Below are 12,535 nucleotides of genomic sequence, written 5' to 3'. Positions count from 1 at the left end.
GTGCTGCTGCCCTGATGGATGAAGTGGATTGCACAAAAGCTGCAGTTGTGGCCTGTGGATGCAGGCTGTGAGAGACTTTCCTCTCTCACGGAAGAGGTAGCAGAGTTCTGTAAACAACCAAACACGTGCAACCTCGAAAAGTCTTGTTTATGGTACAGTAGAAAAATATTTTGACAATGGATGTTTTAGGATTTTAGCCAATCACCCCCAAGGGGTGGCTGACCCTTTTCCAATTAGACCATGAAGAAAAAAGTCTATAAAAGAGTTTGTAAAATAATTAAATAAACAAATCTTGCTGCACAATTCCTGCCTGCTGGATCTTCTCTCCTCCTCCCTATGCCTGTGGGACACGGTGATATGCCCTAGGGCATTTTTAATAGTGGCCCAAGGGGTTTTCAAGCCCTTCTCATTATTCTCCAGAAATACACACAGCATCTGACTACGGGCATTCTTCTTCAGATCAGACCTTGTGACTACATTATATGTTAATTGCATTTTTTAAAATTTCATTTTCATAATTCTTCTTCAAAGGTATGCTTACTTCCTGTACTTACATTTAAAAATTTTTGCAGATCACAAACTATTAAAATTTAATTTACCTTTGTTCCCTTGGACTTTTAGGAATTCTTGGTCACAGTCTCTAGAATATTTTGTCTGGGAAAATTGTAATTGAAAGAAATAATCTTTCAAAACGTGTTCAGAGCACTCTAATTTGGCTTGTTTGCCTCTTCCCTTATTTTTCCATAGCAATTCTGATGCTAAGCTGTCCTCTGTCTTGTTGCCCTTTCCTATTTTTTCAGTCTGTATTGAAGCCAAATGCTGTGATATGTTTAGCATATTAATAGATATACAAACAAAATCAATCCTGCAATAAAACTTTATGGGAGTTTTGTGGCCTTTGCTTACCTAAATTGGTGTCCTATGTTGTTCTGTGTAAAGTTCCTCTATATTTATATAAATCTGCTCAATATGAGGGTTTTTTTGTTTTCTACTTTCCTGAGTAACAAGAGAATCACATGTTATGTCAGGGAGAATGTGGCTATTCCTGAGTGAATTCCACTTGGGATTGACTACATTTCTAATGAATCTTTGGCTGTGATATCTCCCTTACAAAAGCAGGGAAACGTAAAAAGGATGTAAAAATATGGCTTCAGTGATATTTATTTCATAGAGCAGCTGTGATTCTTTCTCCATTCAGACCTTCCTAGTTGTTACAGGTCACATTTCCAGTTATTTAGGATGAAGTATAATTCATAATAACTACATATCAGCTTTTGAATCACCCTTCTTAGCATCATGTGCATTTCAATGGTAGGTAAAATGATGGTAAAAATAAAGGATTGTTGAAAAATTAATTCTACTTTTACTGTGATGACCATGACACTAATCTCTGTGGTTACAGCAGATTAACTGTATAATGGAAGTACACAAGAAGCAGCTCCTAAATTAATCATAAATGAGTAGAAGAGCCTCAAAGGTTAAATTTCAGCAGTGGGTGTTTACTAAATATGCGTTATTAGATATTTTATATTTTTATATATTTATGTGGTTCATACTATATAGGGAGGCAGCTTTGGAAAATTGGAGAGAGGCTTAATTTGAAATTAATCATAAAATAGCAGAAAGCAATATTTTTGGGGTTTTTTTTTCTCACACCTTCCTCTAGTTGCCTCCCTCCCCAGCTTGAGTTTAAGAGGATAAGCCCTAAAGTGCTACTCTGATATGGAAGAATTAGAATGTCTAAATCATATTTGTCTACCTTTAGCCAAAAATGTCTGTAGATTAAATGAATGCACTAAAAATGTTCCTGGTGCTGTGGGGACAGAAGGAATGCCTTTGGAGGAATTTTCCAAGGATTGGTGTGTTGGTGTTGATGTTGCACTGCAGATAAATTGTCTTGGGATGGTATAGAAAATGGTCAATTCCAAACAGTACCTGTAGCATGAGCAGGAGTCTCTAACCAGAGTTGGTTACTACAGGCAGAAGTTATTAAACACTGACATGGATGGACTGAGCTTTGGAAAGAGACTGAAACTGCTTCACCTCTGTTCTTAATGAGCTAATTTTAAATTAAAAATATAGAAATTAATGGTTTGAAGTTAGGGCAGTTGGTCCTGGCTGGAATTTCATATTAGCATTATGAAGCAGAAAATTCTCCAGAAAGCCACTGCTGCCACAGTTCTTTTTGCATTCAGAAGCTGAACTTGAAATCCAGAACTTTGAAGCTGTTTTCCAGATGTTTTCTGACACATAGCTAAATCCATCCTGCTATCCAATGTCAGGATTTTACACTGTATTCAGCCTAAAATTTAACTATGTACCTGACCTGGTGTACTAGTAGTCTTTTAAAATTGGGATTACTGTAATAGTCCAAGAATCAATTCAAAATTTAGAAGCATATTATATTTTTTAAAAAATATAAAAAATATAAAAAATTTAAAAAAAAAAAAAAAAAGATTTTTGCAAGGAGCTGAAATAATTCTTTTCTGGCCATACACATTGTTTACTTGCTTATTTTTGAAGAAGCTACTCAATTAAATATTAATCTCTTGTTCCTCAAAGCTCAGCTTAAGCATGATGTAGGAAATAAATAAACACCTAAATTACAGCCTATTTATTTTGTTCTGTTCATTTCCCTGTTTATAATTTTTAGACTTATTTCATCTTCTAACTCCAGGATTACCAAACAATGTTTGTAAAGTATTAGTAGCTATGTGCTGCCATCCTATGAGTTCTACTCAGCAGTACTGAGGACTCTGAGCAGCTGTTGCTGTTCCCTTCATTGGCATCGTACTGTCTGAGTCCTTCTAAGTGTGTGATCACTGAAGTGTTGAATCTTGAAAATTGAGATTTTTCAGGGCAAAATAGATTTGATTCAACAGCACTGTAGAAAATCTTCTATGAAGAGTAGGAGGCCTCTAAAAGGTAATGGTGAGAAAAATATTTTCCTACAGTGTTGATGCTCATGAACTGTGTTAAAGCCAGAGGGGTAAACCACAGTAGTAGCCTGGCTTTTCTTTCTAGAAAAATGGTGTTAAAACACATGGATAAAGGTACTGAGTGTTTGGAAATAAAGGTCACTTCTTTTTTTAACTTTCATTAAAATTTTTATAACAACTACACAGAAGAAAAAAAAAATCCATGTTTGGGTTTTCAAAAATAATCAAAAAACCTGTCATGAATACACAGAAGTGAATATGGGTAGGTGGGGAGTTTATAATATTTTGATAAATATGCAAATTATACAGCAATAAAAAGAGCAAAGCAGTGGCAAACCCTTATTGTCTCTTAGGTCTGGAATCTGACAGAGCTCTTTTCAATAGTGGGAGAGCTGCAGGATATGAAAATGACTGGATCCAGTACTCACCATTAAACAAGTCCAGACTTTACTGTTAGGAACTGATTAAGTGGTATATTGTCTTCTCATAGTATTTTTCCAGATGACTGATATGGGCTGCAGTCTCTGCACTCAGCTCCCTGCTCTCACCTCTATTTGTCCCCTCAGCTGGATAACACCAAGAAAGTGGTGCCTTTCTGGTCTTCTCTCAGCTTCTACTCTTCCCCTTCTTGGCTAAGTGGAAAGTTTCTGTGTGTACTGGAGACTTCCCTCTCAACCTTTCCAAAGCCTTTAAATACAGGAGATGGAAATGAGGAACAGTAATGTGACAGCACCACACAGTGACCCAGCCCAAGAGCCCAGCCTTGATGATGGTTTTGGTGCATGGGTTGCCAGCTCACTGCCACGGCCTTACTCTAATGTCAGTGCTAAAGGCAGTGCTTAAGTGCCTTTATGATTAAAGACTTAATACTCTGAGTTCCCTCTCTGTAATAGGGACCAAATCCCAGAGTGCTGATTTGTGGGAGTCAATGAATCAGCGTGAGGTTAAACGCTATTAATGTTTATTTTCATTTTATTCCACTTTCCACTCTGTTTGTCTCAGTTACTCATAGCTTCATCTCTCTCAAGAGGGACTGTAACTGGCAGTCAGGGATGTATATGGAGCATCCCTGGAAAAAACAATGTTTATAGAAAGGCACACCTAATTTAGCAAATATCATATGAATAATGGTAGCAATTTTATCTAAGGGATGAGACCATACTGCAACACAGAGATATAAGTCTCTGCAAGAAACTTCCTAGATTTTCCTCTTATGATAGTTCAGTGGCTTTTAGTGAGAATCCTAAAATACTTCTTAAGTGTTAGTATGTCTGCTCCTTCCCCTCCTCCATACTGATGTAGCTCAAACCAAGGTATATGTCTTAGGAAATTGGTTTTTTTCTTTGAAATCGTAGAAATGTTTAAGTGGAACATCACAGGTTAAGGGTCAAATGCTAACAAATATAATTGTTGTAGCTTTAAATAATTCTAGATCATCTTAAGAAATACCATTTTCTGGTAGGTAACATTAAGTAATAGAAAATTTGAAAGACAACTACTGTACTTAAGTGCAGTGCTGTTGGTCCTGTTCCATTGGTTTTTCCGAAGCCTAAGATATTTGAATAGATTTTACTGCCCCTCAGTTTAGCCTCATTCTAGCTTGGCTGGGCTTTTTTTTTCTCCTACTGAAATCTGTTTCTTCAAGTCCCAAGTGATTGAATCTTTCTATTCCATTTTGCACAGGCCAGAATACGCAGTTAATGATTAGTGATTGTTGTCTTGTGATTTGTTTGGCCAGCTGACCTTTAAAGCAGCTGTATGTTACATAGTGCATATCACAGCTATTATTATGAGCAAGGATTTACATAAACTGTAAACCTACAAGGCTTTTTAGGTGGGTAAAACATGTTCTCCACCTCAAGACAATCGGGATCTGCATTAGGCAAGACAAAGGCTGAGGCCCAGAAGTATTTGGAAAATGTGTGTTAGGATAATTTAAGAGGCACTGAAGGGAAGAAGAGTCCTGGATTTAATGGCTTGGTACAGGGAAAGAATTCTTGGCAGATGAAGACAAGGAAGGCATTCTAAGTGTGGGGAACTAATCTGACAAAACTTAGGCAAAATATCTGAAGATAATAAAAAGTTTCAGGGAAAGATAAGAAATAAAAGAATTAACGTGGGAGAAAAGCTGTGCATAAAGCTCAGGTGGACTGAAATCAAAAGGAGTGTGTGATGGAAAAGGCTCATGTACAAAGCTTTATAAAAAAGGAAGCTGGGACCTTGTCTTCTTTCTGGTTTCCAAGCCATGTGAGGTAGGTTTTGGCTAGAGCAGCCTCTGGTATGTAAGTAGTGAAATGAAGAGTAGGTTCAGTTCTTCCTTCTCTTTCAGCAATATCCAATGAACTTATCTTCATCAGCGATTTTTCATTAAGCAAAATATTTGGAACCAATAATCATAGAGGTCTTTTCCAATCTTAACTCTTCTTTGAGTCTGTGATTCTCTGAAGTACAGCTGCCAACATTGTTTCATGTATCCTTGTTATTCACCAATTCCACAGTATTTACTGAAAATAAAATCAGGATTTTTAGAGAGAGGTAATGTAACTTGCTTTTAAGTGCTACAAACACCACACAACTGCCAGTGTTAGGCTTATACTACCAAGATGAAATTTACCTTTGCATCCTCCCTTTCCAAACTAATCACCTATGATGTCACAAACTCCAATTTTTCCTACCTTATATCTATGTTATAGATTCATGTAAACAATAACTTTAAATGAGGGCATCTTGCTAGCAGATCTAAGCAAAGGCAGCCACCTCCACCTCCTTTTAAAATATTTACATAATTTTCTTTCTGTTGCCTTTCTTTAAAGCCACAATTTAAAACCCTCAGCTGAACCCAACTGCAATCATATCACTGCAGTAAAGGTTCTGGACAAGACAGACTTCCAAAAAGATATCATTTGCGCCCCAGAGATGAAGCAGACTGAATAGAAAGCATAAGCAACGAGGTGAAAGAAGAAATGTTATCTTTCTTTGTGAGTGGGAAGAGAAACGTGAAGAGATCTAAGGTAGTGATGTAGACAGGACTTCACCTTAGCTCTGAGAGTAGCTCGAACAGCTTTAAGCTGCCACTGACTGAGCCCTGTAACTCTGACACAGGTTTATTCACTGGTTCTGCCCAGAGAGATGCTGTAAAACAGATTTTCTGTGTTGGGCACAGCCACTGGAATTTACTGCACACTTGATGAGGGCATTCTAGTTTAAGACTCTGCACTGCTTGGTCATGAGCTGCTTAGACGTGCTCAGAGATGTAAAAATAAATCTGTGACAAAGAAATGAGTTCTCAGATTCCTCAGGGTCTTCTTCATGGCCAAACACATCTGTTTGATACTGTCACTGCTGAGTTTCCATTCTGCATATTTCTGCTGATGATACTACTTGCCATCTATCAAACACATGCAGAAAGGGGTAACAGAATTACAAAAGACATGGTGTTATTGCATTGGAAACGGAAAAAGATATGGGGAGATAAAGTCTCGTTTCAAAATCACAAATACATGTTCATCTTATCCATCTGTGCTGTTTCTCTCTACAAGCTGAATAATCATTTTTTTAATTTGCATATCTGTTAGCAAAAGCCAGATGATCTGGCTTGCATTTTGCTTACTAGGCTGGTCTCTGAGTACTCATTGATCTTTTTTCCTGCTTTTTACCTGCTTGCTTGCTTGCTTTGCCTGCCTGCTTCTTTTTCTGAATAGTGTTGTTTTCATTAGCTAAGCCAATTTGTCTGTATCCTGGAAGACCTGTTTTGCTCTTTTAAGTGCATTTTTGATGCATTCCGTGTCGCTATTCCCGCTTGCCCGTTTAAATGCCTGCTGCTGTAGTGGAGGGGGGATCAGAGTCGGGAGAGCTGCGATCAACTCACTGTAGGTGGCACCAGCAGACGCAGCAAATGCCTCCGAACACTGTGAGCAAGGACTCGACACAGCCCTGATTTCCCTGCAGCGCCCTATGGCAGCCAGTGCAAATTCCAGGTAGGCGAGCACTGACCTGTGTCTCTCACCACAGTCCTTAACACCTACAGAACACCAGTTTAAAATGTTCTGGAAGTTGTGATAAGCGTTTCATGCAGCAGCTGCACTATTATTTTTACTGTAAGGTAGCTAATTTTCTTCTGTTTTATGTAATGCTCCTATTTTATCATGAGATTTGACCCTGCTGTTGTATTGTACTCACACAGGATGCCTTAATCTTTTAACACTTCATCATCTATTCTGAACTTCCTTCTTGAGAATATCAGATTCTGTGCGGGGAAAGGGGAAAGAAATTATCTTCAAGATAACAATGAGGATAAGCTAGGAAGGGATATCAGCTCAAAACTCAACCTGACATATTCTTTCCTTTTCATATTCTGCAATTTTCCTTGACTTAAAATCACAGAGTGGGTTGTGCTCCAAGGACAATACTGTCTATTGCAAGGATTTTGTTGTTTGGGAGGGTTTATTTGTTTGGGGTTTTTTAAATGTGTATTTTAAGACATTTCTGAAATTTTAGCTAATCAACTGAAGTATTGAACAAGTATTTTAAAGGGTCATATTTTATTTTTCTCCCAATATTTTTTTCTGCTTCTATAATGAAAAACGTACCACATTTGGTCTCACTTTCACCTCAGTGAAACCAGATAATACAAGGCTGGGTTCAGAGGTTTCCAAGGCTGGGCTGACATTATGTAATCTGCTCCTGTGCCACTGAAAGGAGAAGTGTGTCAAGTGTTAAGTGCAGAGCTTGGGCAGGATGGTGATGGCTGGGGCAGGCACTGTAAAAACATGACCATGGCTCACTAGTTGACCAGTTGCCCATGCAGCTACTGAAGGGATGTTAAGAGAATTCCCTTAACAATCTTGTTAAACACACTTTGATTCTGAAGGATGACTACTGCGTTTTACCTCCCTGAGGCCTTAATATGCTGAAGCAGGCAAGCTGTGCAGTTTTGCAGGATTATATAGATTCATAAAAATAAATTAATCATATATGATTTTTCATGCTGACAGATGCTAAGTTCTGATGAACAGTTTTGTGCATGATGTTCTGGATTTTCCAACCTAATTTGGCCATAATTTTTTACTTCTCATCTCAATATGCAAAACAATGTACAGAAATACAATCTGTTGTCCTTAAAGGCAGAAGAGTTTCTGCTATTCATATACTCAGGAAGAAGCATTATTCAGAGTATGACACTATGACTGGAGGAAAGTTTAGTTAATGTTATATTTTCACTGTATCCTCAGATAAGATCAGGTTTTAAAAGGCTTGAAGATATCTTAGAACTATCAAAATCACCCTCAACTGCTATGGAAAACTCTTTTTATCAATCTGTATGTTTAGGTTCCTAATTACATTTGAAAATTTTCATTTGAAAATTTTCATTTGTCTTTTCTTTGATGTATTCCTTCTGCATCTTGCCCCTTTTGGAACTGAAGTATTTATGTTCAGAGAAGTCTAGGAATGGATGAGATTGAGGCAGAGCGTGGTTTGTTGCTGTATTTGGACTGTGGCTCCTAAAGGCTTTTTAGCCACCTATATTAGGCACTTACCATGCACTACATTTTTTGTGTTGTGCCACTATTAACCAGCACAAGAGGAGTTGTGGATGGCTGACACCATAAAAGTCAACAGAAAATTTCCCAGTTCTGAGATCGTTCAGCTGACATTTGCTGTATACCATGCACATGGGGAAAAATTAACACTAACTTTGCATATAAAAGGATAGGTTCTGAGATGATTATTAAAATTTGATGTGAGAGCCTATATTTTTCAAGACAGCTCAGGTCTTAGTAGTGATTAAGTCTTAGAGATTTCCAGTATCTATTAGATTTCCTATATGGAATAAAATAGATCTCATTATTGTTTTACTTACTAAATTCATGGTGTGTTCACGTCTTGTATGCTTTATAGAATTACTGCTCTCAACTCAAAATAAATATATATAAAAGCCTGGAGAGAAGAGTAAATAAGGATGACAATGGCTGTCAAGTCTATGGAATGGCACCTGTGTGATGGAAAATTAAGTAGAACTTCCCAAGCCAAAAAGCCACGTTTCAATTAAAACAAAAAAAATATTAGTTAAGGATGTAGGATATATTGCTATGATGAGAATGTTTGGAAGACTGACAAATCAGAATTGCTATCACTCTCTTTTTATCAGATTTCAAGAGCATACTGAGAGACATTCAGCAGAAATCTGACTAGGATCCAAAATGTTCTTTTATCATACAGCAGGGAAGGACTTTTTAAAACTACAAACAATGCCCAAGGCTTGATAAGGTAAAGAAATGTTGGTTTGCTGTATTTATTTTGTTTTTTTATAATTTAGGCAATTTTGTGGTAGATGAATATGAAGTTACAGACAGCAGTAATCAACTGCACAAATGTAAAATTGGGTATAACTTCCTGGGTAATTTTTTGAAAGACAAAGGTCTGATTACATGTCAGACATGATTTCTTTCTGAGGAAAAGATGACCAAAATCATTCCAAGGTGCATAAACAAAATTATAACTGGTAAAATTGGTAAAATGTTAAATAATACAGCTATTTAACCCTTGTAAATTCTGAACTGGAAAATTGTCATGAGTCTACATTCATCACAACATAAAGCAGTTGCAGAAGTAGTGAGCAAAAAAATGAAAACAACTGCAGCTAAAATAAACAGGATTGCAAAGAAAGGTTGCAGAAATTGCTGTGAATGTGAGTGGGGGAAGGAATAATCTTAAATTAAAAAAAAAAAAAAAAAAAGAAAAAAATTTAGGAATAAACCAGACAGCCTCTTTTGGTGAGGGGAAAATTGAGTTTGTCCAGTATCAGCTGTGTTCAGACCAGCTTTGGGAATGACCTTTCGCTCATGGTCCCATCATTCACATCAATAGCAGCTACTAGCTGGCGTTTGCTTGCACAGGATGATGCTGAGAAGCCAGAGGCTCTCTATTTTCCAGGCTGGCAGTTTTTTGGATCTGCTGTGATCTGGTTTACTGGAAGTCCATAGTACAGAGACTGTCCTGCCAAAATGGATCAATGCTCTCCTGTGCATTATCAATTGTGGTCACTATTCCCTCTCTATCATAGTTGGCTTGTCATCATTTGGGAATAATACAGCCCACAAGGTCTGCTGTCATAGCAGATTTTTGGTAATGCCACACAGCAGGTACCAGTGCCCTGTTATGATGATCTATCCCATGTTGTTGGGATAGGGATGTGTTGGCTGCCACACTGTAAATCTCTTCATAATTTCTACTTCTGACGTCTGTTTATTTTCATGTTAGGATAATGCATGCCTTGGAGAATGCTAAAATAGTAAAGAGAAGGTGGAATAATTTTAATTAATTCCAAATCCAGATTTTCTGCTTCTGCAAGATAACACTAATAATTTGTTGTGTCTGCTCTTCTATTGTCCATACTAGAGTTCTAGTATGACTGTTGTAATATTGGCTTCTTTTACAGCAGTATTTTTTCTGTTACATAGATCATTGCTCTGTAGCTTCTTCCCTATCAGAATTTTATTTCTGTTTCTTTCAGCAAACCTGACTTTTTTAGAGTTAATCCTATCTGTGATGTCATGCCTATGAAATCTATCAGGTGACAAATACCTTTGGGTGATTAAGATACTTTAAGTTATGGTTGTGATATGCTAACCTTTACCAGACTGGAATCTCTCAGAGGCTAGATGTAGTTTTCAGGTGACCTGCAGAGTCATTTCAATAAGGTTTTTATCAGAAAGTGTTTCCACTCTGAATTGTACTAAAAGCAAGAGTGGAACAATGAAATGGTGTGGCCAAGTGATTTCCATTCTTTACCTCCTTTGTAGCTTTCATGTATTGTAGACAGGATTGCAGTTACAATAATGGCAGCAGCCTGCTATTGGAAAGCTGAAGAGTATTCCTTTTTATGTGAGGTACAGTGCACTCTGTGAAGCTGATGCTCAATGCACTGGAATAGGGACATAGCTCTATACCTGGAGTATGGCTGTTATCTTCAAGTAGGTGGTAGATAGTGTCCTAACTATTTCTGAGCCTACAGGCATCAGTATTTTGGAAGACTGTGCAAGTATTTTTGTCATTATTTCCCCTTGGAATTGCTAAGACTCCATTCAGAATTCCATATCCACCTATCCTCAGAATGAACCGACCCAGCTGCAGAATGTTTGTGCACAGGCCTGGATCCTGTTGTGCCCAAACAAAGGACACCAGCAGGAAAATGAGCTGCAGACCTGTCTTACCTGTCAGGAACATTTCAAGTAAACAAACAGCTTTGTTTGAGGCATTGTGGGGAATTGAATCGCTCCTCCTATGTGGTTATTGGTGTAGATGATTAGGACATGGCTTTGTAAGAGAACTTGTTTGTGGAACAGAATTTGTTATTGAATAAGAAAGTACCTGTGCCTCGTCTACCTTTGGCAATTTGCAACAAAAACATTCTTTAGATAGCTGCTCTCAGGAACTCCTTAATAACCACAGTGTTACTTCTGCTGTGTCTATTACTGAATGGGACATTCATCTTTATAGTAGGATTATATTTTTTAAGCTTTTTCAAATATTTTTAGATTACACTTATGATTTCCTGGTAATTTGTTGGTTTATTCCTCAAAATTTAATGTTAAAGGAACTACTAGAAAACATATCTTAGGAACTGTGCAAACCCCTCAGTCAGGCTGTCTGAGTGGACCAAGAGAGTCCCTTCCTGCACACCCACTGTACTGTGATGTGCCCTGTGGTGTGTGTGGTGCACAGCACCACACAAGTGTTTCAGAGAGAGATTCTGCAACCCACTGTAAATTCACATTGCCTAGAAGACAAAATAGAGATGGCTGTCTCATTGCACTAAACTTTCTTGGTATTTTATGCCAGAAGTAAAAAAAAAAAAAAAAAAAAAAAAAAAAAAAAAAAAAAAAAAATCCTGGGTTTACTTTTGGATAAACTTATTTCCAAGGAAGAATTAAAAAAAAAGCAATATATAAATTTGATACTGATTGGAGCAACAGGATTGCTGGTTGCTGTGGGTTGTTTTTCCAGCAAATCAATGCTGGCTGTGGTGGAAAGTTAAGTCACCTTAGGGTAAGTCTGGGAGGACTGGGACTTGTGGCTGTATAATGCTTTAACTGAATTGCACTGAAAGCTCACCACATTTACTTTGCACTTGCATGGAGTTGGAAAGTTACGTGGGCAGACAGAACTGTAGACATCTCATCTGCAACCACAGACATCTCAGTTATCATGAGAGCTGAGGTTACTAAATAACGAGTTACAATGCTGTTGTAGGAAGCTCTCACACAGTGCTCAGTGAACCAGTTCTGAATATTAATAATCTTGCTTGCAGCTCCTATGAAAAAAACATGTTGTAAAAGAGGGAGATGAAAGGAGGAAAGCAGATTTTTTTCAGTTTATGTAGTACTGAACACTGTGGAAAGACACACTATTAAAAAATGACCAAAGTTGGCCTCTATCTTGGTTTCAGGATGTCAGACTCTTAAATCTATATTTAGGCAGCCTGAAAATTGTTGCTTTTCCTCCTGAAGTGCTGAATACCCAGCAATTTCCATTAACCTCCCTTAAAGCTGTGCAAAGTCACCAGGGCCCCATCATCAGCCCCTCACATAATGCAA

At 37.6% G+C, this 12,535-nt stretch overlaps 1 protein-coding gene across 9 annotated transcripts in view; it reads left to right on the top strand.

Moving 5' to 3' along the window:
* NRG3 (neuregulin 3) overlaps window positions 1-12,535 on the top strand; it is a 667,244-nt gene that overhangs the window by 234,076 nt on the left and 420,633 nt on the right. Inside the window, exon 3 of one of the 9 annotated variants that reach the window (XR_011151693.1) lies at window positions 9,088-9,206. The exons of the other annotated variants lie outside the window; for them this stretch is intronic. The gene's annotated coding sequence lies outside the window, so the exon portion shown is untranslated. The remainder of the gene's footprint in view (window positions 1-9,087; window positions 9,207-12,535) is intronic. 9 annotated transcript variants of the gene reach the window in all.

The sequence above is a fragment of the Aphelocoma coerulescens genome, chromosome 6 (assembly GCF_041296385.1).
Source record: "Aphelocoma coerulescens isolate FSJ_1873_10779 chromosome 6, UR_Acoe_1.0, whole genome shotgun sequence".
Classification (NCBI taxonomy): domain Eukaryota; kingdom Metazoa; phylum Chordata; class Aves; order Passeriformes; family Corvidae; genus Aphelocoma; species Aphelocoma coerulescens.
The sequence above is the reverse complement of the archived record's forward strand: the minus strand, read 5'-3'. Positions and strand labels throughout refer to the sequence as shown.